Source organism: Paroedura picta, chromosome 6, assembly GCF_049243985.1.
Source record: "Paroedura picta isolate Pp20150507F chromosome 6, Ppicta_v3.0, whole genome shotgun sequence".
NCBI lineage: Eukaryota > Metazoa > Chordata > Lepidosauria > Squamata > Gekkonidae > Paroedura > Paroedura picta.
The window spans coordinates 46,687,818-46,712,940 of record NC_135374.1 but is presented as its reverse complement, the minus strand read 5'-3'; the positions used below and the strand labels follow the sequence as shown (position 1 = coordinate 46,712,940).

Here is a 25,123-nt window from a genome sequence, read left to right as displayed (position 1 = left end):
TATGGGCCCTGGAGAGTTCTCAGGATTATAACTGATCTCTAGAGTACAGAGATCAGTTTCCCTGGAGAATATGGTGGCTTTGGAGGGGGATTTTATGCCATTATACTAAGGTGATCATCTGTTCCGCCTGTGGTGGGACTGTCCCGCTTTTGGGACATTTGCCCCGTGTCCCGTGGCATTTCCCACCTGTCCCACGGTGTTCATATTTTTTCAAAACAATTAACATTTTAAATTTTTTAAATTATTTTTTTGCCACGTGGCAGGCAGCTGAGTGGGCAGCCTGGGCTCAGGAGGCCCCTGCGCAGGCGCCCGGGCTCTGGGGTGAGGTTTCCTGGCCAGGTCTGCTGCCGCCTGCTTGGGCAGCCTTCCTGCCTCCAGACCTTGCCGCTTCCCGGGCCGCTGCCCTAAGGCCAGTCAGGGAGGGGGGGAGGGGTGGAGGCCTGCCCACTGCCACCTGCCATTGCCACCGCCGCTGCCCTTCTAAGGGTCAGGGAGGGGGGAAGGGAGGGCCCACCTGCCACGTCCCGCCTTGTGACCACAGATTTCTGGTCACCTTACATTATACCCAACAGAGGTCCCTCTACTCCTTAAAGCCCACCCTAAGTTCTACCCCTCAAATCACCCAGAATTCCCAAATCCAGAACTGGCAACTCTAGCCTGACCCCAAAATCTTCAGGAATTTCCCAACACAGTACTGGAAATCCCAGGCCTAGTTACAGCTAAGGCCAATCACTAGTCTTCAAGCACATGACTTCATTAGAAAATGAAGAACTTGGCTACATTCTTCCATGGTTGATCCTTTATCAGACAACTGCAGTTCTATGTTTTAAGTCTGCTCTTGAAAATGGTGTGGAAAATACATGCCATGTATTGGTTTGTCATTACTTCCCTGTTTATTGTAGATATTCAAATGTATATTGTTTTATTTTGAAATATAAGCATTGGCTGGCACTTTGCTTCTGGCCTAAGTCAAGTTGCTGTGTTTTATTTTAAATCTAAAGATGCAGGCAGATGGAACAAAAGGTAGTTATTTCTTGATAGTATATCTATCCTGCCCAGACTGTGCAAGCACTTTGGAAAAGAAAAGATAAACCAACAGCCTCCAATTGGCAAACATAGACTATCATACTGAATTATTTTGTAAATAATGCATAACTGTACTCTGTAAATAATATATCAGTTGCATCATATACTTGAAGAGCACATTAATCTAGTTCTGTAATTTGTACAAAGAAAATACTATATTAGTAGATTTATGTAGTATATAGCAGTCATTTGCATCTTGTTTCCAATCAAAAGAAATAAAAAAGATTCCAGTTACTTGAAAAGTAAATTTTCATGAGGTTTTAAGTGATTTTTTAGAATCAATACTAACTTTTGTGAGCTAGTTTGACTCTTACCATTGGGAGAATGATCCATTAGTTTGAGTAAAGCCAATTGTACTTCTCAAATATACTTTTGACAAATTATAGGAAGGAATTTCTGTGTTCCCAGGTTTCAAGGGAGTTTGTGGAACAGCCACCAGGATGATCTTTCCGTGTGCTTAAAGGAAAATGCATAACTTAACATTCTGTTATACTTGCAAAGAAGCATACTTCTGCCAGTCTGAACATTGCTGGAGTGTATACTACTACCATTAGTAAATGAACTCTTCTGAGAAATTCTTCACAAATGATCCTTTGTGAAAAAATATATTAAATTTCTGCTGAGATTTGACATCTGTATTTGATACCTAATGCTATTTAATAATGCTATTTAAGAGTATTTGATATTTGTTATGTAATATTGCCTTTCAGGGGAAGACTTTCTCACTGCAGAGACATAGAGCCACACATTTCTTTTATTTGGCTTTAAACAGGCCACAACTTTATTTAACATTTTACTGAGTGTTGGATAGCATGGGGAATTAGGAACCAGCCCTCTTGTGGCTCACAAGCCACAAGGCAGCCATAGATTAATCCTGCAGGTATGCACGGGCCCCTCTGGCATTCCGCCGATCCCTCCGGCATCTTGCTGGGCTCCCCGTGCCCCCAATGACCTGCTGGATGTTACAGGGAGGTGACCAAATTATGAAACCCGTTGATTCGGAATCTCTGACGGGTTCCGAATCACCCGGAAATGCAGATCTGGATTCAGGGGCATCCTCCATGAGTGATGGCCACCCAGCTCTGCTTACCCACGGCCTCTTATGGAGGCCCTCCCACTAGAGCATGCCAGCACACAGGCTGGGATTGCTCAAACAATGGTTCTTCCCCATGCCCAAAAACCGCAAGTTGTGACGATAAATTTATTTCAACCAATATTTCCTTAAAAAAAAAAATTAACAAATTGCCCCGGTAACAACAATGTTTTAACAACACGCAACCATAAAGAACCGGGAGGGAGGGTGGGCAACTCCTTCAGCAGGGAAGAGGGAAAGAGGCTGATGCCTTTTTGCCTCCTTCCTATAAGGGGTGTCAGGAGGAAGCTGGGAGGAGCTGATTCGCTCCCTTACCTCCCAGCACACCAATCAGCACTGCTGCCACCCCCAGGGGCTTATGGGATTTGTAGTCCCCTTCACTGTGTGCTCTTTAGGTGATTGCCTCCCCGCAGCGGCAAATTTCACCCAGGGTAAATCCTGTCTGCCCTTACTTAATTTGGCCACTTTACATCAAGTAATATTTTCTCTAATTTTTAAAAAATTAAGCATTCAGAATATTTGAAGACCACAATCTTTATGCCAAATCTTTTCACCTGTAAGTTGATGCTTATGCGGGCAGCCCCAGTTCTGGCTCATATCTATGCCATTGCCTAACACATCTTCTGTCCAACTAGCGTGATGCCTAGCTAATCCACAACTTTGTGCATAATTCCTGAATTATTACTCACAAACAATTTGAAATGTTATTGCACTTGTCTGGAAGTCCTCATTACATGCATTAAAAAAAAGATTGTTCTTTAATGATACATGGTTTGAACTGTTCATAAGTGCAAATTATATGGTATTTTATGGATTTTATTTATATTTGTATAACACCCTCCCCTGAGGCTCAGGTTGGTATGTTCTAGGGGCAAAGCTTGTTGTATCCAGGAAGACAATGGGCCCTGGAGTGTGGGGAGTAAAAGCAAGTCAGGACCTGTTGATTCTGGATGGAGATGTGGCTGCATGGGTGTGTTGTGCGGGTTGTAGTAGTGTGGCTGGGCGTGAGGATGTGTGATTGGAAAGCTTTGTGGCATGGAATGGCAGTCAGGAGGCTTAGTAGGTTGTACATCATGGGGGACAAAAATAGGTGGGAGGTGTGAAGGCATTTTTATTTGGGGGGCAGGAGATGTTGGTGGGGAGGGGTATTAGAGGGGCATTGCAGGGCACAGCTGGAGTGTGGGGTAAGAGGGAATTTCTGGAGACAATTGCAGCAGGGGGTGTTTAGAGGGGGGCACACATAAGCCGTGGTCGTTGGAGTCTTTTCTCATATTGCCTAAGACTGCTGATGGAGCCAGAAGGTGCCGGGTGAGCACACTCCCAGGGAGTGGCCATTGTGGCATGCTGTTCCATGTTCCACAGCTTAGTGCATGTCGGGGGTCAAGGGGCATGCATGCCATCTCCACTGCTGTCCCAGGGCCTAGCCGCCACCCCCACCCCCCAAATATCAATGTGCCTGTAAGGCAGACTTACAGCCACCTGCCCATATCTGGAGCCAGCCACGTGCCCCAGGGGGAAGGAACTCTACTGTCTTGGACCCTCCCCACCTCTTGCCACACACCCCTCTCAGACTCAGTGACTGGCTGTCTACCCACTCAGCCTTCATGGCCCCTCCAGATCCCTGCCACCCTTAAGAGACTCAGCAGTGGCTGCACAGGCAGTGGCAGGGCTTTCGGGGAGGTATGCCAGTGAGGGAGGAAAGACTGGTTGCCATTATGCACCACCTGCCCTGTCTTAAGCTGCACCACAGACAGTGTGGCCCTTGGTGGGCCTCTGAGGCTGGGATGAAGGGTGGAGAGGCTCGTTGCCATGCCCCCAGTCCCTGGCAGCCATGCCACGGCCTGTGTGGACCTCGGTGGGGCTCTTGGGGCTGGTGGGGAGGGAGGAAAGAGTGTGGGAGGAAATGGAAAATATTCTGCTAGCTAGCTAGCTAGCTGCATCTGATTAAAATTTCAGTAATTTTGTTGTCCTCAGCTCTGATCTTCTCACAGGTACTTAATGCCTGGGCATTCCCATAAATATGTATCTTTGGGCTGAAGTCAGCTAGTAGAGATTGGCATGCAGAAGCCTATCTTCCTTTTCCTGTTTTGTTACTTTTCCCCATATTGTTATCTACTTAGGCTCCTGATAGGGGAGAAAAGTGGGATATAACAGTCAGACAGAAACAGTCAAGATGAAAAAACTTAATATTATTTCCAGTAGAACAGAATGTGGGAAATGCATGCATGTGAAGCATGTGCAGAGGGAGAAAATACGTGATACCCTAGCTCGGGGAACTATTCCTGATCCCTAAGGCTTTTTTTTCATTTGCACAGCTGCATTATTCCTGATAGTGATTTCCAAGGTACATATACTGGACTTCACCGATTTTCAAAAAAATCCAAAAGTATATGACTCCATATGAAGGCTTTGTTGGCATTAATTTCTAACAAGACATTTGATAAGCATCTGACAGGCATGGTTTATCTATGGCATGCAATATATAAATTCAGGAAATTCTAGTAGATGACCCTGTAAGTTGCTTTACAATTCTAACATTCTCTCATTTTTGTTATTCTACAGGCAGCTTATGAAATGATATAATACTTCTTTGGGATAATCTTGCAGCATGAAATGTGCAATTCACATTACCTTACTTCCAGCTATAGCTTTTGAGGATGCTGATATAAGTGCCCAATTTTCTTAGTTATCTTTACAAGACAATTTCTCCCTTTTTGTTTCTTTTTTATTTAAAAAATAACTAGGTTCAAAAGTTTTGTTTGGTAAAAGTAATTTGGTACAAGTCTTCCGAGGTTCTTCAGTTTTGCTCAGGAACTTGTCAAGTTTGTCCAAATCTACCAATGGCATGGGCCTATGCATTGCTTTGAAAAAATCTATGAGAATTAAAATAAGTACAGAAGTCTTTAGTTAATGAAATCCAATTACACTACTTTCTATCTACTTTCTAACTTCTCCCCTTCCTTGTCCCCATGGAAGAGGTATTTATGAGTGATTCAAGTGGGCAGTTGTGTTGGTCTGAAGTAGCACAACAAAATTTGAGTCCAATAGCACCTTAAAGACCAACAAAGATTTTTGGACTCATATTTTGTTGAGCTACTTCAGACCAACACAGCTACTCACTTGAATTACTCATAAATAGTGTATGATATGGCTGTTTGTGTCTGGGTCCTCTTGACCCAGATAGCAGACTCTTTGCTGTGACAGTTAGTATTTTGCATAAAACACTGGGGAGAGAGCAGGGGTACTCCACAAACAAATTTTCTTTAGTTTTGGATTTAGCACTGCAGCAAACGTGCACACTCTTTACAGAATAAAAACACTCAGCACGGGCTAAATAACCACTCATTGCCATCTGTAGTTTTCCTGAAGCAACATGTTTCTAAATTTTTAATCATTTAGCTCAAGGCTGCCACAACTCTACATAATAAAGTGGGGTTGCCTGCTCAATTCATAAATCCTCTCAGAAAATGGTGTCAAGGGTCACTTTTTATCTCCTCACAAAACCAGCTGCCCACCTCCTTCTGTCCCTGTATCTCTTGGGAACAGTTCAATATTCCTATTTTTGTACCTTACTATAGAATTTTGCTGTGTATACATAGCTGAAAATATATACACATTTGAAGGAATAATGGTGTTTCTAAATTGGCCATGTTTGTACTTTAATGGACTATGAAGCCTCGTGGGAATTAATTCCAGATGTTTTTTTAAGTTAAAAATTGATTAAATTCAATCAGCCTGGAGAGTAAAATCTAGAAAACTGTTGTGATTATTCAGGAAAACTGAGAATGTCTAGCCCCTCCTTCATCCTTCTTTGTCGCATTCATTTCCCAAATTCCCTGTAGCCTATTACCAACTATGATCTTCAATATCTTCTTTCTGAGCTGCCGGAGTCTTGGGAGGCATCTGCTAATGAAAAAAGATGTTACAAGGTTGTCATCTGAAATCAGGCCTTTGAATTGTTTCATGAGTGATGTAGAAAAGTTGAATTCAGACACTGTATGGAGTACACTAGAGCTATATTAAGAGTAATGTCCATGAGAGGAAAGAACAGGTGAACACAGCTTCCATGAAGCATGTCTGAGCGCTCATATTTCTTGATATCCAATACCTAAAATTGAAGAGCAGTGAACCTGAAATTTGTAAAAACACTTAATGTGAATGCAACAAAGAATCCACACAATTTCTGTTTGACTGGCTACATTCAATATTACAAACAATAAGCTATATATTATCAATGAACGTTGCTAGAAACACACATTCATAAATCACAACAGAGATTGCTGAGACAGGCTGCAATCATTGTAGTAGCAAAACAACAGCAACAAAAAACAAGTCCCTACTTTTTTTTTTAATCAATATTTCATTTTTGAAGCATTCCCTCAACCTATCTTCATAGGGCTTGATCCCTTGGCCCCAGATCATCCTCATCACTCTTCTCTGTACCCTTTCAATTTTAAATACATCCTTCTTGAAACGAGGCCTCCAGAAGTGCACACAGTTCCCCAGGTGTGGTCTGACCAGTGCCGTATACAATGGGACTGTGACCTTGTGCTTTTGATGTGATGCTCCTGTTGATACAGCCCAAAATGGCATTTGCCTTTTTTACCGCTGCATCACACTGCCTGCTCATGTTTATCTTACAATCCACAAGAACCCCAAGGTTTCGTTCACACACAGTGTTACCTAGAAGCGTATCCCCCATCCAGTAGGCATGCTTTTCGTTTTTCTGACCCAGATACAGAATTTTATACTTATCTTTATTAAATTGCATCTTGTTCTCATTTGCCCGTTTTTCCATTGTGTTCAGATCTCATTAAATTATGTCTCTATCATCTGGAGTATTTGCCAGTCCTCCCAATTTGGTGTCATCTGCAAACCTGATGAGTAGTCCCTCTACGCCCTCATCTAGATCATTAATAAATATGTTAAAAAGTACCGGACGGAGCCCTGAGCCCTGAGGTACCCTGAGGTACTCACCCCCCTCCAGTCTGATGAAACACCATTGACAACAACTCTTTGAGTGCGGTTCTCTATCCAATTCCCTATCCACCTATCTGAAAATCCAGATTGCAGTCCTTCAATTTATCCATCAGAACATCATGGGGAACCTTATCAAAAGCTTTACTAAACTCCAAGTAAACGATATCAACCAAATTTCCACGATCCAGCAAACCTGTTACTTGGTCAAAAAAGGAAACCAGGTTGGTCTGACAGGACAAATCCATGCTGACTTCCTTGGATCAACACATTTTCCTCTAGATGTTTGCGGATTGCTACCTTTAATATCTGCTCCATTATCTTCCCCACAACAGAGATTAGACTCACTGGTCTGTAGTTTCCCGGGTCATCCTTCCTCCTTTTTTTGAAGATCGGAATAACGTTTGCTCTCTTCCAGTCCTCCAGGACATCTCCAGTCCATAAAGAGGTCCCGAAGATTATGGACAAGGATTCTGCAAGTTCTCTGGAAAGTTCTTTGAGCACTCTCGGGTACATTTCATCCGGCCCAGGGGATTTGAATTCATCCAGTGCAGCTAAATACATCTTGACAACCTCTCTGTCCATGTCAACCTGCCACCCAGACACTATCCCTTGGCTACTGCCATCTCTAGATGTGCCTAAACCTTTTGACCTGTGGGAAAAAACAGATGTAAAATAGGCGCTGAGCCTTTCTGCTTTCTCTGCACCTAATAATGGGCCTATTGCCTCCTTTTCTTTACGTTTGCTCCTCACATAACTGAAAAAAAATTTCTTGTTACAATGGGCTTCCCTGGCCAATCATAGCTCACTCTCCAGTTTGGCCTTTCTGATGATTGATCTACAGTGCCTAGTAACCTGTAGGTACTCTTCTTTAGAGCTCTGTCCTTCCCTCCATTTCCTGAACATTTCCCTTTTCTTTCTTAGTTCCTCTTGAAGTTCTCTGTTCATCCAAATAGGCTTCTTAGAGCTCCTGCAGTGTTTTCGTCTTTCTGGGATAGTCATGGATTGAGCATGCAATAGCTCTTGTTTGATTAGCGCCCACCCTTTACATGCTCCCTTCCCTTCTAGCATTCTCGTCCATGATATGACACTCATCATGTCTCTAAGAAAATCCAACATCCGCATTTGGCTACAAGTTTCTTACCCCCTCATCTCAAAAGGAATTCTATGAGGACATGGACACTTCCCCCTAGGGTCACCACATCCTTCACCCCATCCACCAACTCTTGCCTGTTGGTCGGTATTAAGTCCAATATGGCTGAACCTCTTGTGGGTTCATCTACCATTTGATAAATGAAATTGTCATCCAGGCAGGTCAGAAAGTTGCATGACTGAGGACGCTTTGCAGAGTTTGTTTCCCTGCACACATCTGGGAAATTGAAGTCACCCATGATTACAAGGTCCTACCGCTTGGATATTTTCCCAATCTGCTCACAACGTGCAGCATCCATATCCTCTCATTAAAGTCTGCCTTTGGTATTCCTGGAGATGTGGTGAAATTCCTTTATAAGGGTGAATTAGGGGGGGAGTTCACTTAGAATCTTTGAGCTATCATGAAGCTTTGCTCTCTGAGGCTGCCATTTTCTCTATGGGAAATGTTCTCTGTAGTCAGGAGATCAGTTGTAATTCCAGAATTCTAGGACCCCACCAATTTGGATTAGTGGTTAGGAGTGCGGACTTCTAATCCGGTGAGCCAGATTCGATTCTGCTCTCCCCACATACAGCCAGCTGGGTGGCCTTGGGCTCGCCAGGGCACTGATAAGTCTGTTCTGACCGAGCAGTGATATCAGGGTTCTCTCAGCTTCACCCACCTCACAGTGTGTCCATTGTGGGGAGAGGAAAGGGAAGGCAAATGTGTGCTGCTTTGAGACTCCTTTGGGCAGAGAAAAGGGGCGTATAAGAACCAACTCTTCTTCTTCTTCTTCTAGAATTTGCTTGTTCTATTACCCACAGTGACTCTCATGATACTCCTGGAAGTTCACTGAGTCCTTGGGAACAATTCTGGGAGTAATAAATTACTGCAGTCAGAAGAAGGTTGAGTGAATGTTACTAAGAGTAGCACAACATTTGTCCATGTGGAATAAGATCCTAGCCAATAGCTCAGATAGCACTTAGCTCTCCTAACCCCTGTCTCTATCAGTAGGGCAATCATTTGATATTTTTTCATTACTTATGTCATCTTGCAAGATCCTTACTATTTATTTCCTCTGGACTTCTCTGCTTTTTCTGAATGCCTAATTTCACTCTCTACTTTAAAGACTTCACAGTACCTAAAGTAAAGGCAGCACCATAAATCTATATTTAACAGAACATTTCTTCACAAGACCCTAAAACCTAAAGGTGATTCATACACCACAATGTGTCAAATTATATCTCTTTTCACAGCTGATTGAAATAAAATATAAAAAATTATACTGCAGCCATCTAATGCTTCCTGTGGACTTTAGACAATAAATTATATGATTGCATCACTTATATAAAATTATTTTCATTTGTTTCAGTGCACCATCAGCCAGCCAATAAGGTATCTTAAGAAGCTATTAGCCTGGTTCAAATCAATAACTTAATTAGTGAACTATAAAATGTTTGACTCTTTGGGCATCACCTGGAAAGCTGGGAGTCATCTTCTAGCTCTAACTCAAGAAACTTAAATTGAATAACCTGATATACTTGAGTAAGCAGATAATGAGAGCTGCTTATGGTGCTCCTTCATGGACTCTTTCACTGGAAGAAAGAATAATAAAAAAAAAACATTATATAAAGATCTAACCTTAATCTGCTAATCCAGAATCAGGAGCAGTGGCACATCCTTTCTTGGAAGTCACACTAATTAAACTTAATGGTTATCAGAGTAAAGAATATGAAACATTTACTGTAAGTTAAACTCTGAGAATCACAAGTTAGCCTTAGTGTTTTAGGATGTAAACTCAGTCCCTTTTGAAGCACAGCGAAAAAAGATTGAAGGGCATGCAGTTGACCACTTCCATTCCCGGCTAGAGTTTCAGTGGGAATAAACCGATTTCTCTTAGAATATCTTGAGGCTCTGCATCATTGATTTCTGTTTCACCAGGAAGCAAACTTGACACTTTCCACTTAACAGAGGAGTGACACATATTGGAATGGGATGCTGCTGGTAAAGGCAGGGGCAGCAATATATATAATTTAAGTTTCACTTGTGGACCTTGAGTCATAGCCTTTGCTACTTTGAGTAATCACTGAGTTATTTGACAAGTGGTGCAGGATTGTTGTATTTCCTGCTTACATTAGAAAAGAGGGAAATAATAACAGGGTTCCATCTAGACTTGGATAGTGTTGTATTCTGAGGATGCTCACTGAAAAGTGGTTTGGGAGCTTAATTTCTGCTTATTATCCAATGCAAGCCATTTATTTGGGGCCATGTTCTGTACTAAAGTTAAATACCTAAAGGCAGATGATGGGAGTATAGTGACATGCATTTGAATGTGGCCAGGTCATAAGCTAAAAATATTGTTCAAGAATAAAATGCTATTTGTTAAAGTGTAAAATCTGTCAGAATTGGACATTTTTCTCTAACATAGTTTTGAGTCTTCTCACCTTGATTATGATTAATGTGCAGATTATCAATTTTCAGAAGTTTCTTGGATCTGGAATGGTGCTTGACAAGCCAAATTACCTTAAAAATAAATTGAAACAAAGCTCTTCTAGTACGCATGTGAATTTTGTATGTACATGTTGTAGATCGAAGAGGTGGAGGGGTGGCCGTGGATGTGAGGAAAGGGCTTACCTGTCAGGAAATTCTAGTGAAGGACAGTATACCTCCAGTGGAAAGCATCTGGGTAAAAATAAGCGAGGGGAAAACAAACAGTGTGGTAGTTGGTGTCTGCTACTGACCACCTGACCAACGAGAGGATGTGGATGCTGCACTTTGTGAGCAGCTTGGGAAAATATCCAAGCGGCAGGACCTTGTAATCATGGGTAACTTCAATTTTCCAGATGTGTGCAAGGAAACAAACTCTGCAAAGCGTCCTCAGTCGTGCAACTTTCTGACCTGCCTGGATGACAATTTCATTTATCAAATGGTAGATGAACCCACAAGAGGTTCAGCCATACTGGACTTAATACTGACCAACAGGCAAGAGTTGGTGGATGGGGTGAAGGAGGTGGGGACCCTAGGGGGAAGTGACCATGTCCTCATAGAATTCCTTTTGAAATGGGGAGGCAAGGAAGCTTGTAGTGAGACGCGGATGTTAGATTTTCGTAGGGCAAACTTTAATAAACTCAGAGACATGATGAGTGTCATACCATGGACGAGAATACTGGAAGGGAAGGGAGCATGTGAATGGTGGGCACTAATCAAACAAGAGCTATTGCATGCTCAATCCATAACTATCCCAGAAAGATGAAAACACTGCAGGAGCTCTATGAAGCCTATTTGGATAAACAGAGAACTTCAAGAGGAACTAAGAAAGAAAAGGGAAATGGAGGGAAGGACAGAGCTCTAAAGAAGAGTACCTACAGGTTACTAGGCACTGTAGATCAATCATCAGAAAGGCCAAACTGGAGAGTGAGCTAAGATTTGCCAGGGAAGCCCATTGTAACAAGAAAAATTTGTTCAGTTATGTGAGGAGCAAACGTAAAGTAAAGGAGGCAATAGGCCCACTATTAGGTACAGATGGACAAACTCTAACAGAGGATGCAGAGAAAGCAGAAAGACTCAGCGCCTATTTTACATCTGTTTTTTCTCACAGGTCAAAGGGTTTAGGCACATCTAGAGATGGCAGTAGCCAAGAGGTAGTGTCTGGGTGGCAGGTTGACATGGACAGAGAGGTTGTCAAGAGGTATTTAGCTGCACTGGATGAGTTCATATCCCCTGGGCTGGATGGAATGCACCCGAGAGTGCTCAAAGAACTTTCCAGAGAACTTGCACAACCCTTGTCCATCATCTTCGGAACCTCTTTAAGGACTGGAGATGTCCCGGAGGACTGGAAGAGAACAAACGTTATTCCGATCTTCAAAAAAGGGAGGAAGGGTGACCCAGGAAACTACAGACCAGTGAGTCTGACCTCTGTTGTGGGGAAGATAATGGAGCAGATATTAAAGGGAGTGATCTGCAAACATCTAGAGGAAAATTTGGTGATCCAAGGAAGTCAGCATGGATTTGTCTCCAACAGGTCCTGGTTTCCTTTTTTGACCAAGTAACAGGTTTGCTGGATCGTGGAAATTCAGTTGATGTCGTTTACTTGGATTTTAGTAAAGCTTTTGATAAGGCTCCCCGTGATGTTCTGATGAATACATTGAAGGACTGCTATCTGGATTTTCAGATAGAATTGGTTAGAGAACCGCACTCTAAGAGTTGTTGTCAATGGTGTTTCATCACACTGGAGGGGGGGGGTGAGTAGCGGGGTACTCAGGGCTCAGGGCTCGGTCCAGTAATTTTTAACATAGTTATTAATGATCTGGATGAGGTCGTGGAGGGACTACTCATCAAGTTTGCAGATGACACCAAATTGGGAGGACTGGCAAATATTCCAGAAGATAGAGTCAGAGTTCAACGAGATCTGAACACAATGGAAAAATGGGCAAATGAGAACAAGATGCAATTTAATAAAGATAAGTGTAAAGTTCTGCATCTGGGTCAGAAAAATGAAAATCATGCCTACTGGATGGGGGATACGCTTCTAGGTAACACTGTGTGTGAACGAGACCTTGGGGTACTTGTGGATTGTAAGCTAAACATGAGCAGGCAGTGTAATGTAGCGGTTAAAAAAGGCAAATGCCATTTTGGGCTGTATCAACAGGGGCATCACATCAAAATCACAAGATGTCATAGTCCCATTGTATATGGCACTGGTCAGACCACACCTGGAGTACTGTATGCAGTTCTGGAGGCCTCGTTTCAAGAAGGATGTAGATAAAATTGAAAGGGTACAGAGGAGAGTGATGAGGATGATCTGGGACCAAGGGACCAAGCCCTATGAAGATAGGTTGAGGGACTTGGGAGTGTTCAGCCTGGAGTAAAGGAGGTTGAGAGGGGACATGATAGCCCTCTTTAAGTATTTGAAAGGTTATCACTTGGAGGAGGGCAGGATGCTGTTTCAGTTGGCTGCAGAGGAAAGGATGTGCAGTAATGGGTTTAAACTACAACGATATCAGCTAGATATCAGGAAAAGATTTTTCACAGTCAGAGTAGTTCAGCAGTGGAATAGGCTGCCTAAGGAGGTGGTGAGCTCCCCCTCACTGGCAGTCTTCAAGCAAAGATTGGATACACACTTTTCTTGGCTGCTTTAGGATGCTTTGGGCTGATTCTGCGTTGAGCAGGGGGTTGGACTAGATGGCCTGTATGGCCCTTTCCAACTCTATGATTCTGTGATTCTGTTCATGAGTACTGACTTGGCCATCACCTATGACAGACAACACTGAGATATGGAATGTGCATTGGATGCATAATGTGGTAACAAGCTTGGAAACAAAAGCACTATAGTAGTGTACACTCTTTGGTTTCCAGTTTGAAAACAAAATCAGATTATCTCTTCCTGAGCAGTCTGCTGGAGCAATATAAATGTGATGCTTCAGTGGGTAAGGCCAGTAAAGAGTAGAGATGCATGCTGTAAAATTTGGCAGTGCAAGAGTACTATAATGCAGTACTGACACTACCCCTGTGACAGGCTGCACACATTTTAATGCAGAAGGCCAAATGAAATCCACCAGCCATAGGTGGCAGTTATCAGGGGCTCGATAAAGCTCCCAATCTGATGTGTGTTAAGGACTGAATTATCAGGAATGCTGTCAACTATCTTCCAGGTCACAAATATATTGCTCGTGGGATCTATTCATCCTGTGAGTTCTAAGTGGTACAAGCCTTTTTTTAGCTGGTTTAAAAAAAATCTCAGTATTATCTTTCACAAATTGAATGTGGTTGTGTTGATTCATTCGGTCCATTATAAAAGGTGAATCATTGTTAACACTATGCATTGACTATCTAAAAAAATGGTACCTGTAATGGTGCAGAATAATCAATTCTTATAGTAATTATGTAATCTAAGTGACGTATCCAAACTGCCCAAAATAGTCTTTTAGCACTGGATAAATGTCATTTTTAGAAAGAATCATTGGCATCAAAAATTTCAGCTTTCACTATGCAGTTAAGAATTGACTTATACCTTTTAATGGTAGCTATGTGCAGCTTTGCTACTAAACTTGCAACCTGTAAATATTCCCAGTCCCATTCAGCAATCAGGAGAGCTGAAGATCAACACACATGTCTACTATGTTTAGCCAAGCATTAATCCCCACCTTAAACTAAAAAAAAAAAAAAACACTTTCTGCCACAGAGCCATGGAAGAATGTGCCCCCAATTTTTAACAGAGGTAAATATCCATTTTTTAGCCCAGGAATAGCAACTTCTAAAGCTCCTGCCTCAGCAGAAACTCAAACTAGTTTTAAATGAAGTGAAAGATGAATTTTATTGTAACTGGCCTTGATTCTCAGACTCCAGGCAATGGGAATTTTGTCCATTGTGTAAGAAGGTAATCTTGCTCTTCAGTCATGACAAGTATGAAAATGAATGGAGCAAAAATAATGTCAAAAAAGTAACTGATCCTATTGAAATAACCCCATTTTCACTGACATATTTACTATGGATCTGCAGGGCACCAGAGGCGCAATAATCCCAATAACATTTTGTCCATTCACTAAACTGTAGGATCCTGAGTAGTTCTGTTCTCAAAAGTATTCTCAAAAGCAGGCTCAAGAGAGATATATTTTTTAAATTCTTAAATATATTGAAGTCGTATCACAACCTCAAGATTTACTCATTAATTCAATGCATGCTCTTGTTCAGTTGGATACATTTTATGAGCTTAACACTAAGGAGTAATTAACTGTCTTGGGGAGGAGACAGTTTTTGACGGAGTTCCCCCCTCCCAGCTCTGTTAGGCTACAGGTTGGATCACACCTGCAGTTTCAATGGATTTCTGGAATGAGTGGGAAACACAGCTCCTTGAAACCTCGAATGTGTGATTTTTCACTTCAAGGGACAATGCAAATCTGTTCTGTGTGCCCATGAACTATACAATCTATATTCCTTTGCTCTAAAAAGTATATCTGTGTTGGAAATACAATCAGCAAGTAATTTGGAAAAGTCAGACTTGATGGGCTTTTTTCAAGTGGGTAGCCACTTTGGTCTGAAGTAACACAGCAAAAATAGAGTCCAATAGAACATTTAAGACCAACAAATATTATTCAAGGTGTGAGCTTTCGAGTGCATGCACTTTTCCTCAGAGTAAATGCACTATTCCTCAGACTAAAGGCGGAGCTGCTGGCTCAACCTTCGCCAGCTTCCAGCTTGGCCTGGCCTGGCGTGGTGCTGAGGAGACCCACGCTTGCTGCTGCTGCACTTCGCCAGGACTGGGATGAGCCAGGACGTGGGCAAACCCACGCTGCCTATTTGCTGGGATGGTTCAGTTTGAAACCTTTGCCTCAAAAAGGAGTTGATGGTAGGGTCCATCAAGGGAGACTTTCTGAACAAAGCCCCCACCCCAGCTCTGTCTACAGGCACTTCTTTTAAGGCAGCGGTTCTCAAACACTGTAATGCTGTGGTCCAAACTGCAGCGGTGGTGGGGCAGTGCATGCACATGTGCAGGTGCAATGGGGCTCAACAATCTGGAGGTGGCATGGAGGCAGCCAGTGCCATGGCTCCACTGCCGCCATCCACCATTGCTTGTCACTGGCTGCCACCTGCAGCCGCCATCCACTACTGCCTTCTGCCGCCGCCTGCCACTGTGGCAGCAACCTGTCTTGGCGACCCCGCAGAAGGCACCAGGAGACCCCATTTGGGGTTGGGACCTCAAGGTTGAGAAACACTGTTTTAAGGTTTGGTAAGTTATGATGACTTTTCATTTAGTCTGAGGAAGAGTGCATGCACTTGGAAGCTCACGCCTAGAATAAATCTTTGTTGGTCTTAAAGGTGCTATTGGAGTCTATTTTGTTGAAGGGCTTTTGTTTAGCTGTTTAAGCAGTTGAGCTGTAGCTGTGTGCTCTACAGTGACATCAAGTGGTCGCTGAAGACGTTGCAGGGAATTCTGAGCTATGTTCTCTGGGGATTCCTTTGTTTAAGGTGAACACCCACCCACTTCCTGCTTCTTCAGGAAAAACAAATCAGTATGTGTTCTGAAGCAAGCAATTAACAGCCATTTAGGCTATCTTCTCCCTCTCAATTTGCTGATGTGTGGCTTATAGTCTGGCTGCAGCTTAGCCACAAAAAGCTTGCAATATGTTTGTTTTGTAACTATCTTTTAAGCTTTTGTACTCTGCTTCAATAAGGAGACTGAAGCAGATGAATGCAATATATATTTGTAAATTATCTTCCTAGTAAAGATTTTCTCTTTTGAACCTCAAAGCACTGTGAATCTGGATCTGTGCCTCATCCACAAAGGTAAGTAATAAGTGCATGCTTTAAAATGCTCTGTTACTATGCAGTTCTAATTTTTTTAGAGGGACTCAGGCCCAAGCCAAGTCCAAAAGTCCTAACAAACTGGAACCACTTGAGAAGCCTTGTGAAGTTTCCACAATCTCAACAATCGTACACAGTATGAGTTCAAAAAACAAAAATGAAAATCCACTATGTATGCAAGGCCAATACATTACTTATACATGCTGACAGTAGGTAAAGGTAAAGGTATCCCCTGTGCAAGCACCGAGTCATGTCTGACCCTTGGGGTGACGCCCTCTAGCGTTTTCATGGCAGACTCAATACGGGGTGGTTTGCCAGTGCCTTCCCCAGTCATTACCGTTTACCCCCCAGCAAGCTGGGTACTCATTTTACTGACTTCGGAAGGATGGAAGGCTGAGTCAACCTTGAGCCGGCTGCTGGGATTGAACTCCCAGCCTCATGGGCAAAGCTTTCAGACGGCTGCCTTACCACTCTGCGCCACGAGAGGCTCTTATATGCTGACAGTATCAGTATTACTATTATTTGAATGTATTACCGCCACTCTCGGCAAAGCCAGCTCATGGCAGATTACATGATATAATTAGAATACAAACCCCCTTAAAAAAAAAAAACATTAGAACACAACAATTAACACAATACAAAATCCGCAAGAGCACGACAGCAAATGAACCCCGCATCTACCCATACTGGGAACTAAGGGAACTGCTGGCCACCATTGTTACAATATGGTGGAATACCTTCCCTCCTTTGTGGGGGGGGGGCACAGATCTTTTTAATTCACCCTGGCCTCAACCACAGTCCTGGTGGAAGAGCTCCGTTTTACAGGACCTGCGAAAAGCCGAAAGTTCCCGCAATACAAATTTATGTATTAAATTTATGTATTAGAAACCATCAATATAAATGTGTCAAGTATAAAATGTTTTATAGGTAGTATGTGACACCAAAAGTGACTGCTAAAATTGCTAAAAACTATGTTAACTAATAATAGCCTCTTGTGGCGCAGAGTGGTAAGGCAGCCGTCTAAAATCTTTCCATGAGGCTGGGAGTTCAATCCCAGCAGCCGGCTCAAGGTTGACTCAGCCTTCCATCCTTCCGAGGTCGGTAAAATGAGTACCCAGCTTGCTGGGGGGTAAACGGTCATGACTGGGGAAGGCACTGGCAAACCACCCCGTATTGAGTCTGCCATGAAAACGCTACAGGGCGTCACCCCAAGGGTCAGACATGACTCGGTGCTTGCACAGGGGATACCTTTACCTTTACCTTTATGTTAACAAATGTTGGAAATGTGGTAATAAAGTAGGCTTCTTTTTCTAAATGTGGTGGAAATGTGAAAAAGCTTATAAGTTTTGGTCAAAAGTTCATACCAATGTGTAGTTAATGTGGGGTCTTAGATTTCCTATGTAAGCTGAATCTGTATTACTAAGTATATCTTCGCAGTGCCTCCCAGCCCAAACTCAAAGCTTAACTAAAAGGAGACACTTAATGGAGGGGGTTTAAGTGTAACAAATGAAGACTATATTTTACTGTTATTTGTATTAACAACTTATACTGTCTCATTGCTATATTTCTATCTTTATGAAAATAAAAAAATATTAAAAATATATAAATTTTACATAGAAATTCAATACCTAGTGATTGAAGTGATAGGTGCAAAAACAATCCAAAACAGCCTTTTCTTTTTCTGGTACAGTGTCTAAAAACATGGCACAATGCCCAGCTTACAATACATAGCTTCACTGTTTTTTTTACAAATTTGCAATTGTTGCATTTAAACATGAAAATGCTTGACAAATACTTTTAGACTTGCAAAACCTTGGAGGACATGAACGGAATTCCAGATATTTCCTGTTTCATTGATGCTTCTTCATATGTTGAAAATATAGCCCAGTCATCACATTACGTTGGGACACACTGTATTAATTCTGTGGCCAGCAAGCCTTCCCTTTATTGGCCTTGCATACATAGTGGATTTACTTTTTTTGCAAAGTTCCCAAGCTGAAATAAGTTGTAGAAATGAATGCCTGCAAGAAACTTGCAGAGAAGGTCCAGATCATCCCCTATTTATTTCCATTTCCCCCTTCTTGAACAGTCTTCCTCCTCTCTCACCCCTCCCCGTCTGTCAATTTTCCTTACTTTCCATCTCAGAGTCCTCCCTCCCCAGTGGCTTGAAAGGTGAAAGCTACACAGCTCCCAACCTCCAAGCCTTCCCTCATAACACTGACCTCAGGTATCAGAAGCTGTGCAAGCTCCTGATTGCTTGAGATTTCTCACTGGCACACACATACTGGCCCTGGAAAGTTTTTTCTTTCCACAATTTTTAGCTGTGGCTGGAGAGTTTAGTATGGAAAAGTAGAAAGATAATACATCCCCAATCCCCTCCACTCTCTATTTGAGGCTATTCCAGAAGCTCACAACTGGATACACTTATTTCATTTGGGTTGGACAGGGCAGTACTCTGGGATCAGTACCCCTTTTTATACTAAATCTCACCCTTGAAAAGACCATGGAATCCTGAAAATGCCATATTGTATTTTGTAAATAGAGATAACTGAGGGCCAAACTTCACAACTGTAAGGCCCTACCCCTTCTCCAGCTGAGACTTCCTTGATTGTAGGATTCTCATGTTGTTTTGGACAGCTGTTAATGAGCGGCCAGTTGTCTGGGAGCTGTGGCAGAGTGGCTCCTGCAAAGGCACCTGAAATTTTACCTCCTGAAGAAAGAGGTCCTGTGGCTGGGAAGGAAAGTACCAAAGGAGGAAGCATGCCTCCCCTGTCTTGATGGGGTGCTGCTATAAGCTGCACATACCGTCAGTAATTTGGGGGTGATCCTTGATGCCCCCCTTACTATGGAGGTACAGGTCACTAGGTTAACTTGGGCTTCTCCCCATCTATGCCAGACAAAGCTATTAGTGCCCTACCTGGCCCAGAACACTTAGCCACAGTGATATATGCAATTGTCACCTCCAGGCTAGATTACTGTAACTATGATCTATGCGGGCAACCCTAACCATGATCTTGAAGTTACAACTGGTCCAAAATATGGCTGCTTGGGTCCATACAGGGAACCTGTGGAGTGATGACATTCAACCTATTCTCCAGCGGCTGCACTGGCTACTGTTTGAGTTCTAGACCAGGGCTGATTCTGCACTTACTTTGTTTATTCCATTTTGGATCCTGCTGAATTCAGATCTATTTGTCTTCCTCTATTCCCCCCCCCCCCCACTGAAACATGTTTTGCACATTATTAGGGAAGCTCAGAAGGGGGGAGCCAAGTGCAACAAGAGCCTCTTTCTTTTCTTGAAGGTGGGGGAAAGAGGATTAAAGACAGCAGAGGAGGGGAAATAAATCCAAGAGGCAAATCTCTGCTGAGAGACGTTAGGGCTTCTGGGGCCTCTGCTGAGAGAAGTTAGAGGTTCCCCTCTAAGGGAAGCCTTGCAACCTGGGAATGAGGAAGACTTTGAACTGATGCCCTGGCCAATCAGGGCTTTCTATTGTGTTGGAAGCTCGAGACAGCAAGTTAGTTTGGGGCAAGCAGAGAGCTGCACCTTTACTCATGCCTATTTTTCAAATATCGAGGATTATATCCACTCCAGGATATTGTGGGGGAAAGGTAGGGTCACTACAGATCAATCCTGCTTGTTGCAGAGGGAAAATTTAAATCACCCGAATTCAAAATGGAAATCACATTCAGTGTAGATGGCAAAGACTGAATTGACCTGGGATTTTAGAATAAAACTCCGTCAGATTCAGCTCAGGTTTAAGGTGTTGGTTTTAACCTTCAAGGCCACATGTGGGCTGGGACCTGCATATCTGAGGGACCACCTCTCTGAGGGCATCCCCTAAAGAGCACTTTGTTCATCTGATCCCAATCTGTTGTTGGTCCAGAGAAGTGCACTTGGTATTGATCAGCCTGGTGGAATGAGATGCCAACAGAGATCTTGGCCCTTACAGTACTACCAAAGTTCTGAAGGGCCTAAAAATGGCACTCTTTCACTGGCATATGGTTGAGGCCAAGGTCAGCACTCTTTCTCATTGGCATTCCCCCCCACCCCATGACTTACTCCCTCCGTATGAGCTTGGATCAAAATATGTGATCCCAGGCTCTTTTGGTATAATGATTAAGCAAGTTTTTAAGCAAGTTTTTAACCGTTGAAATGATGGTCTTGTATTTTAATAAATGTTTATTGAGATTGGATTTATTAATTTTAATTAATTATTTTATATTTTATGTATGGAGTTTTTTAATGTTGTTAGCTGCTCCAAGACAGTTTTTTAGAGAGGGATGGTCTAAAAATCCAAGAAATAAATAAAACAAACAAATAGGCACCCCTGTTTGCACCCTAAGTGACAAGGGAATCTGAGACTTGGAGAGTCTCATAAAGGTATCTGGTTATAGCCATGACACTGGAAAATCTCAGGGATAGGAGAGGAAGAGTGTGCTGGAAGTGTACAGTCTTCTCTAGCTCAGGGTTCTCAATAACAAGTTTTCAGACTTCTCAATAAGGATTCACTTCAATCTCAGTTTAAAAAAAGACGTTTCAACACTGGTGTCTGCCCAGTTCAAGGAAGTTGTTCTTTCATTAACCAGCTCCCAGTTCCTCAATCAAGACGGGCATTGAAGTAATCAATGTATACTTCATACTATTTCAGTAGCTTTTTGTGTCACTCAAACTTTTGTGTCAATGCATCTGACTCAATTCAACCTAATTAAAATATGTTAATCATATTGCCCATGCCCTTGCCAATTTGGCTCCCAATAGCCTGATCAAGATCTTTTCTCCACTTCTTCTTGCCAAAATTTGACAGTGATTAACTTTAAACCAGTCAGTGATACTCAACATTTTTCTTTTGACCCAATCCAAAAACAGGAACGGATTGCCAAAATACCACCGATCCTGGGAATCTTCTGTCTATAAAAGAACAGGCCAGAGCAAATTGTTCCTCAGATCCCTGGACCAGATTTCTGCTGAACTCTGGTTTCCTGCTGAGATCCACTGCTGCACTTTGCAGGCTTTTTCTTTTTGCTTATCTGGTTCATCACTGTGCTCCTTGGACCTCATCTGTATTTGCTCCTAGACCTCTCCAAATCTTAAACCCAGATTTTCAGGCTGTATGTCCCTTCCCTAAAACTTCCCAATTTCCTACCTTGTATAGGTGCCCTCTTTTTGACGAGCATGTGTTTATGCATGTCGGTACTTAGGAAATTCGTTCTTAGGTGCCCAGTGTAGGTTATTTACATTTGTATTTATTTTATTTTATTTTGTATACAACTTTTTGTGTGTGTTTACAATCTCTTTTTCATCATTTTTTTTTGTGGGTACCACTACCAAGATTCACCCTGGTACAGAGAAGTTAAGGTCCAGCATTATTCCTTTCTGGAAACCCTTTTGAAGCTAATTTACTCTTATTAGGTCCAGTTTGGGCCTTGTTTTCTTCACCTTTCCCTCCGGAACCATTTTATCAAGCTGATTGGGCCCCAGGAGGGAATTATTTATGCGGAGTTGGAATGGCTTATGGGGTATTTTGTGCACATTCAGTTACAAAATGGGGCAAATTACACCCTTGTACAGTTCTGCCTTGCCTCAGACCATGTCTCAAGTTGTATTGGACTCACATAGACTTTTAAAACCACATCCCCTTCATGCAGAGATGCTGGGCAAAGTGAGTGAGATCCATGTAAAACAGACTTAAATGTTTACATAAGATAGTGTAGTAAGGCCCTGAATATTTTTATCTGCAATGGTATATAATATTAAGTGGCATCAAACAGTACATTGAAGTAAGCAGCTTAGAAAAGTATAACTGTTGAAAATTGCACTATTAAAACACATATCAGTCACCATTGCTTCTTCTAGCACTGTGTGCAGTTAGTAAAATATAGATGGAATATCACATGGAAAGATGTTCAACTGTTTGTATTGAGGTAATTCATTTCTGCTTAATAAAGAAGAAAGCTGATAATCATCATGAAGATCCTAAATATTGAAAGTGACAGCAGCCAGCTACATCACAGTACAAACACAAAAGAAGCCGGACCTCACCTGAGGCTGCCCATTGATGGGCGGAGGAGCAGGCGCCGAAGGAATAGGCACGAAGAAATGACGTGCAGGCAGCATGTCAGGAGTGGCCCCATGCCAGTGTGCGTGGGCGGCGCTGAGGCAAGCTATATATAGTGCCACGTGCACTTGCCCGGCCTCATTTGCTGCCCCGGAGCCGTGGATGACGGAAGGTTTTTCCCTCCTACCCTCCCTATGTTTTAATTGTTTCAGTTATGTATTGTGGTTTGTGCTTGGTGCTTTTTATGTCACAGCTTGGCAGGGGGGCAAAGGGGGAGCCTGAGTTTTGGGGAGGACGGCTTGCAGCCCGACTCCCAGGTTGGGACCTCCTAAGAGTTGGCTGGGCATGAAGGATTGACCTCTGTGGAAGAGGCTTGGGTTCACATAGCCGGGTGGCCCGAGGTTGGAACACTGGAGGTGTGCGCCCCCTGCAGTGCCTCGGGTGGGGCACTTCCCAAGTCAGGTCCTAGTGTCCTCGACTCCCAGCTGGGAGTATGGGGTGATTCCTGGCGGGCCACTAGGAAACTGGGTGGGTGTGGTCGGCTGACCACAAAGCAGGCTCTCCCCTATATCCATTCAATACTCCATGTTTCAATAAAGCTATGGCTGGTTATGCCAAATTTAAGACAAGCTGTCAAGCGTCTTCCCTGGGGGCCGGTAATGCCCTCCTGCCTGTCAAAGGGTTTTCCATGTCAAAGAAAGTACAGCAAAGTTTTCAAGCAAACAACTTATACAAAATTTGTAGAGTTGAGGGCCAGATAGATCCTCAGATACCACAATGACAATTAGTAATTTATCTTTCCTTCCCAAAAATGGAAGATGAAAGTTAAGTGGTAACATAAGGCAAATCACCTCTGGGATTGAAACTCCAGGCCAGGCTCTACAGAAATGACAGAAAATCATTGTGAACTGAAGGTATTAAAAGGTCAGAAATAAACTGTGATCAAGCCATGTGTGATCATTTTATCAGTCAGTGTTTTCCTTGGCTTTAGGATAAACAATATATTATTTTTTCTTTAATATGGCACATAAGGTTCAGCAGTTAAGAACTATTGTCAAATCTAACTACATCATCATCATAGTATTTTGTTTAACGTGAAGAGAGTTTAACTAGTGGACTGGAATAGGAACATGTATATCATGGGACATTTTCAGCAGAAATAATTTAGGTGCCACAAAAAACATAGTATCAATGTCTGAAAAGTTTCACAAAATCACACTTTTATTTCATGACTAGGTCAGATTTTGGAGGTATTGTTTGAGGAGTTGTCTTTCCTTCTTTATGTCATTCATGAGTTTTTGTAATGGTATCATTAAAAACTTTTCCAAAACACTTGTAATGCATTGCTCTCAGCCCATCCAGGTCCGGTGCTTTATATTTTTTATTACCTGAGAATTTTCTTGAATTATTGATTTAATTTTTTCTATGTTCTGGCATAAACATTGTGATCAGGATGTCTTTTAGATATTATCTTATATTCCAGAACAGACTTCTTCTGGAACAAACTTCTTTTTGTATAATTCTGAAAGAGTATTAATAAATCGTTCCTCGTTTTTTTTTCTGTAATGCAGATCTACTGAGTCCTCCCTATCAAAAAGAGGTCCCCAGACCATACTCGAGCTCCGGAAGATCAGAAGACAGATGACACTGCTATTTTGTTTTTAACACAAGATTCTGTATCAAATTTTAAATATATCTATTTTAGATTTTAAACTCATTTAGTCAATTTTTAATGATGATGTTGTCAATATGATGTAGACTGTCCCAAGCCAGCTTGTTTGGTAGGGTGATATATAAGTTAAATAAATAAAATAATAAATGAAATAACTGTGATTCCTTCACCCAGTGAAAACTTTCATAGATATTAGCTTTCTTAAGATTTATGAACTAAAATTAGATGGCAGTAGATATACATAAAGGAAGTATGTGCATTATCTGTAACTGCTCCCGTGGTATTAAATAAAAGGCTAAGGGCAATGTGGGAGGAAAAAGGGTGGGCTTTGTCTGGGATAAAAACTCAGAGGGCCCAATCAGGAGCTGTGAAGAGGCTCCTGATTGGGCCCTCCAAATGTCCATCCAGGGCCAAGCAGCCAATGGGGAGCCGCTTGAAGCGCGGCTCCCCATTGGCTGTTTGGCCCAGCCTGGCCCGGCCGGGGAGTCACCAAGCAGACACAGAAGGATGGCTGCATGGTGAGTCCTCCCCCCAGGTTCTCCTCCCACTAGGGAAAGGAGCAGGCATACCGCGTCAAAGACGCAACGTCCCTGCTCCTTTCCTGCCCCAGGTCCCTTGCTCAGGAGCCTTCTGCCGGCCCCAGGCCACCTTTGCAATGTCCAGGATGCTGTAAGGGTGCCCCTGTGACTGGCAGAAGGCCGCGTTGCCCCCTGCCACTGCAAAGAGCCTTCTGCCGGCCCCAGCCACTCCCTCACAGCGTCCAGGATGCTGCAAGGGAGCGCCTGGCCCCGGCAGAAGGCCGCGCCACC

The 25,123-nt window shown here is 42.7% G+C and overlaps 1 long non-coding RNA gene across 9 annotated transcripts in view; it reads left to right on the top strand.

The window, feature by feature from the left end:
* LOC143839819 (uncharacterized) overlaps positions 1-24,469 on the top strand; it is a 114,347-nt gene extending 89,878 nt beyond the window's left edge. For 7 of the 9 annotated variants that reach the window (XR_013231885.1, XR_013231880.1, XR_013231884.1 and 4 more), the window contains one exon: positions 24,214-24,469. This is a non-coding gene — a long non-coding RNA (uncharacterized LOC143839819). Of the gene's footprint in view, positions 1-1,494; positions 2,905-24,213 lie in introns of those variants that run through there. The other 2 variants (XR_013231886.1, XR_013231881.1) reach the window with 1 other exon arrangement.
* Positions 24,470-25,123: the final 654 nt, after the last annotated feature.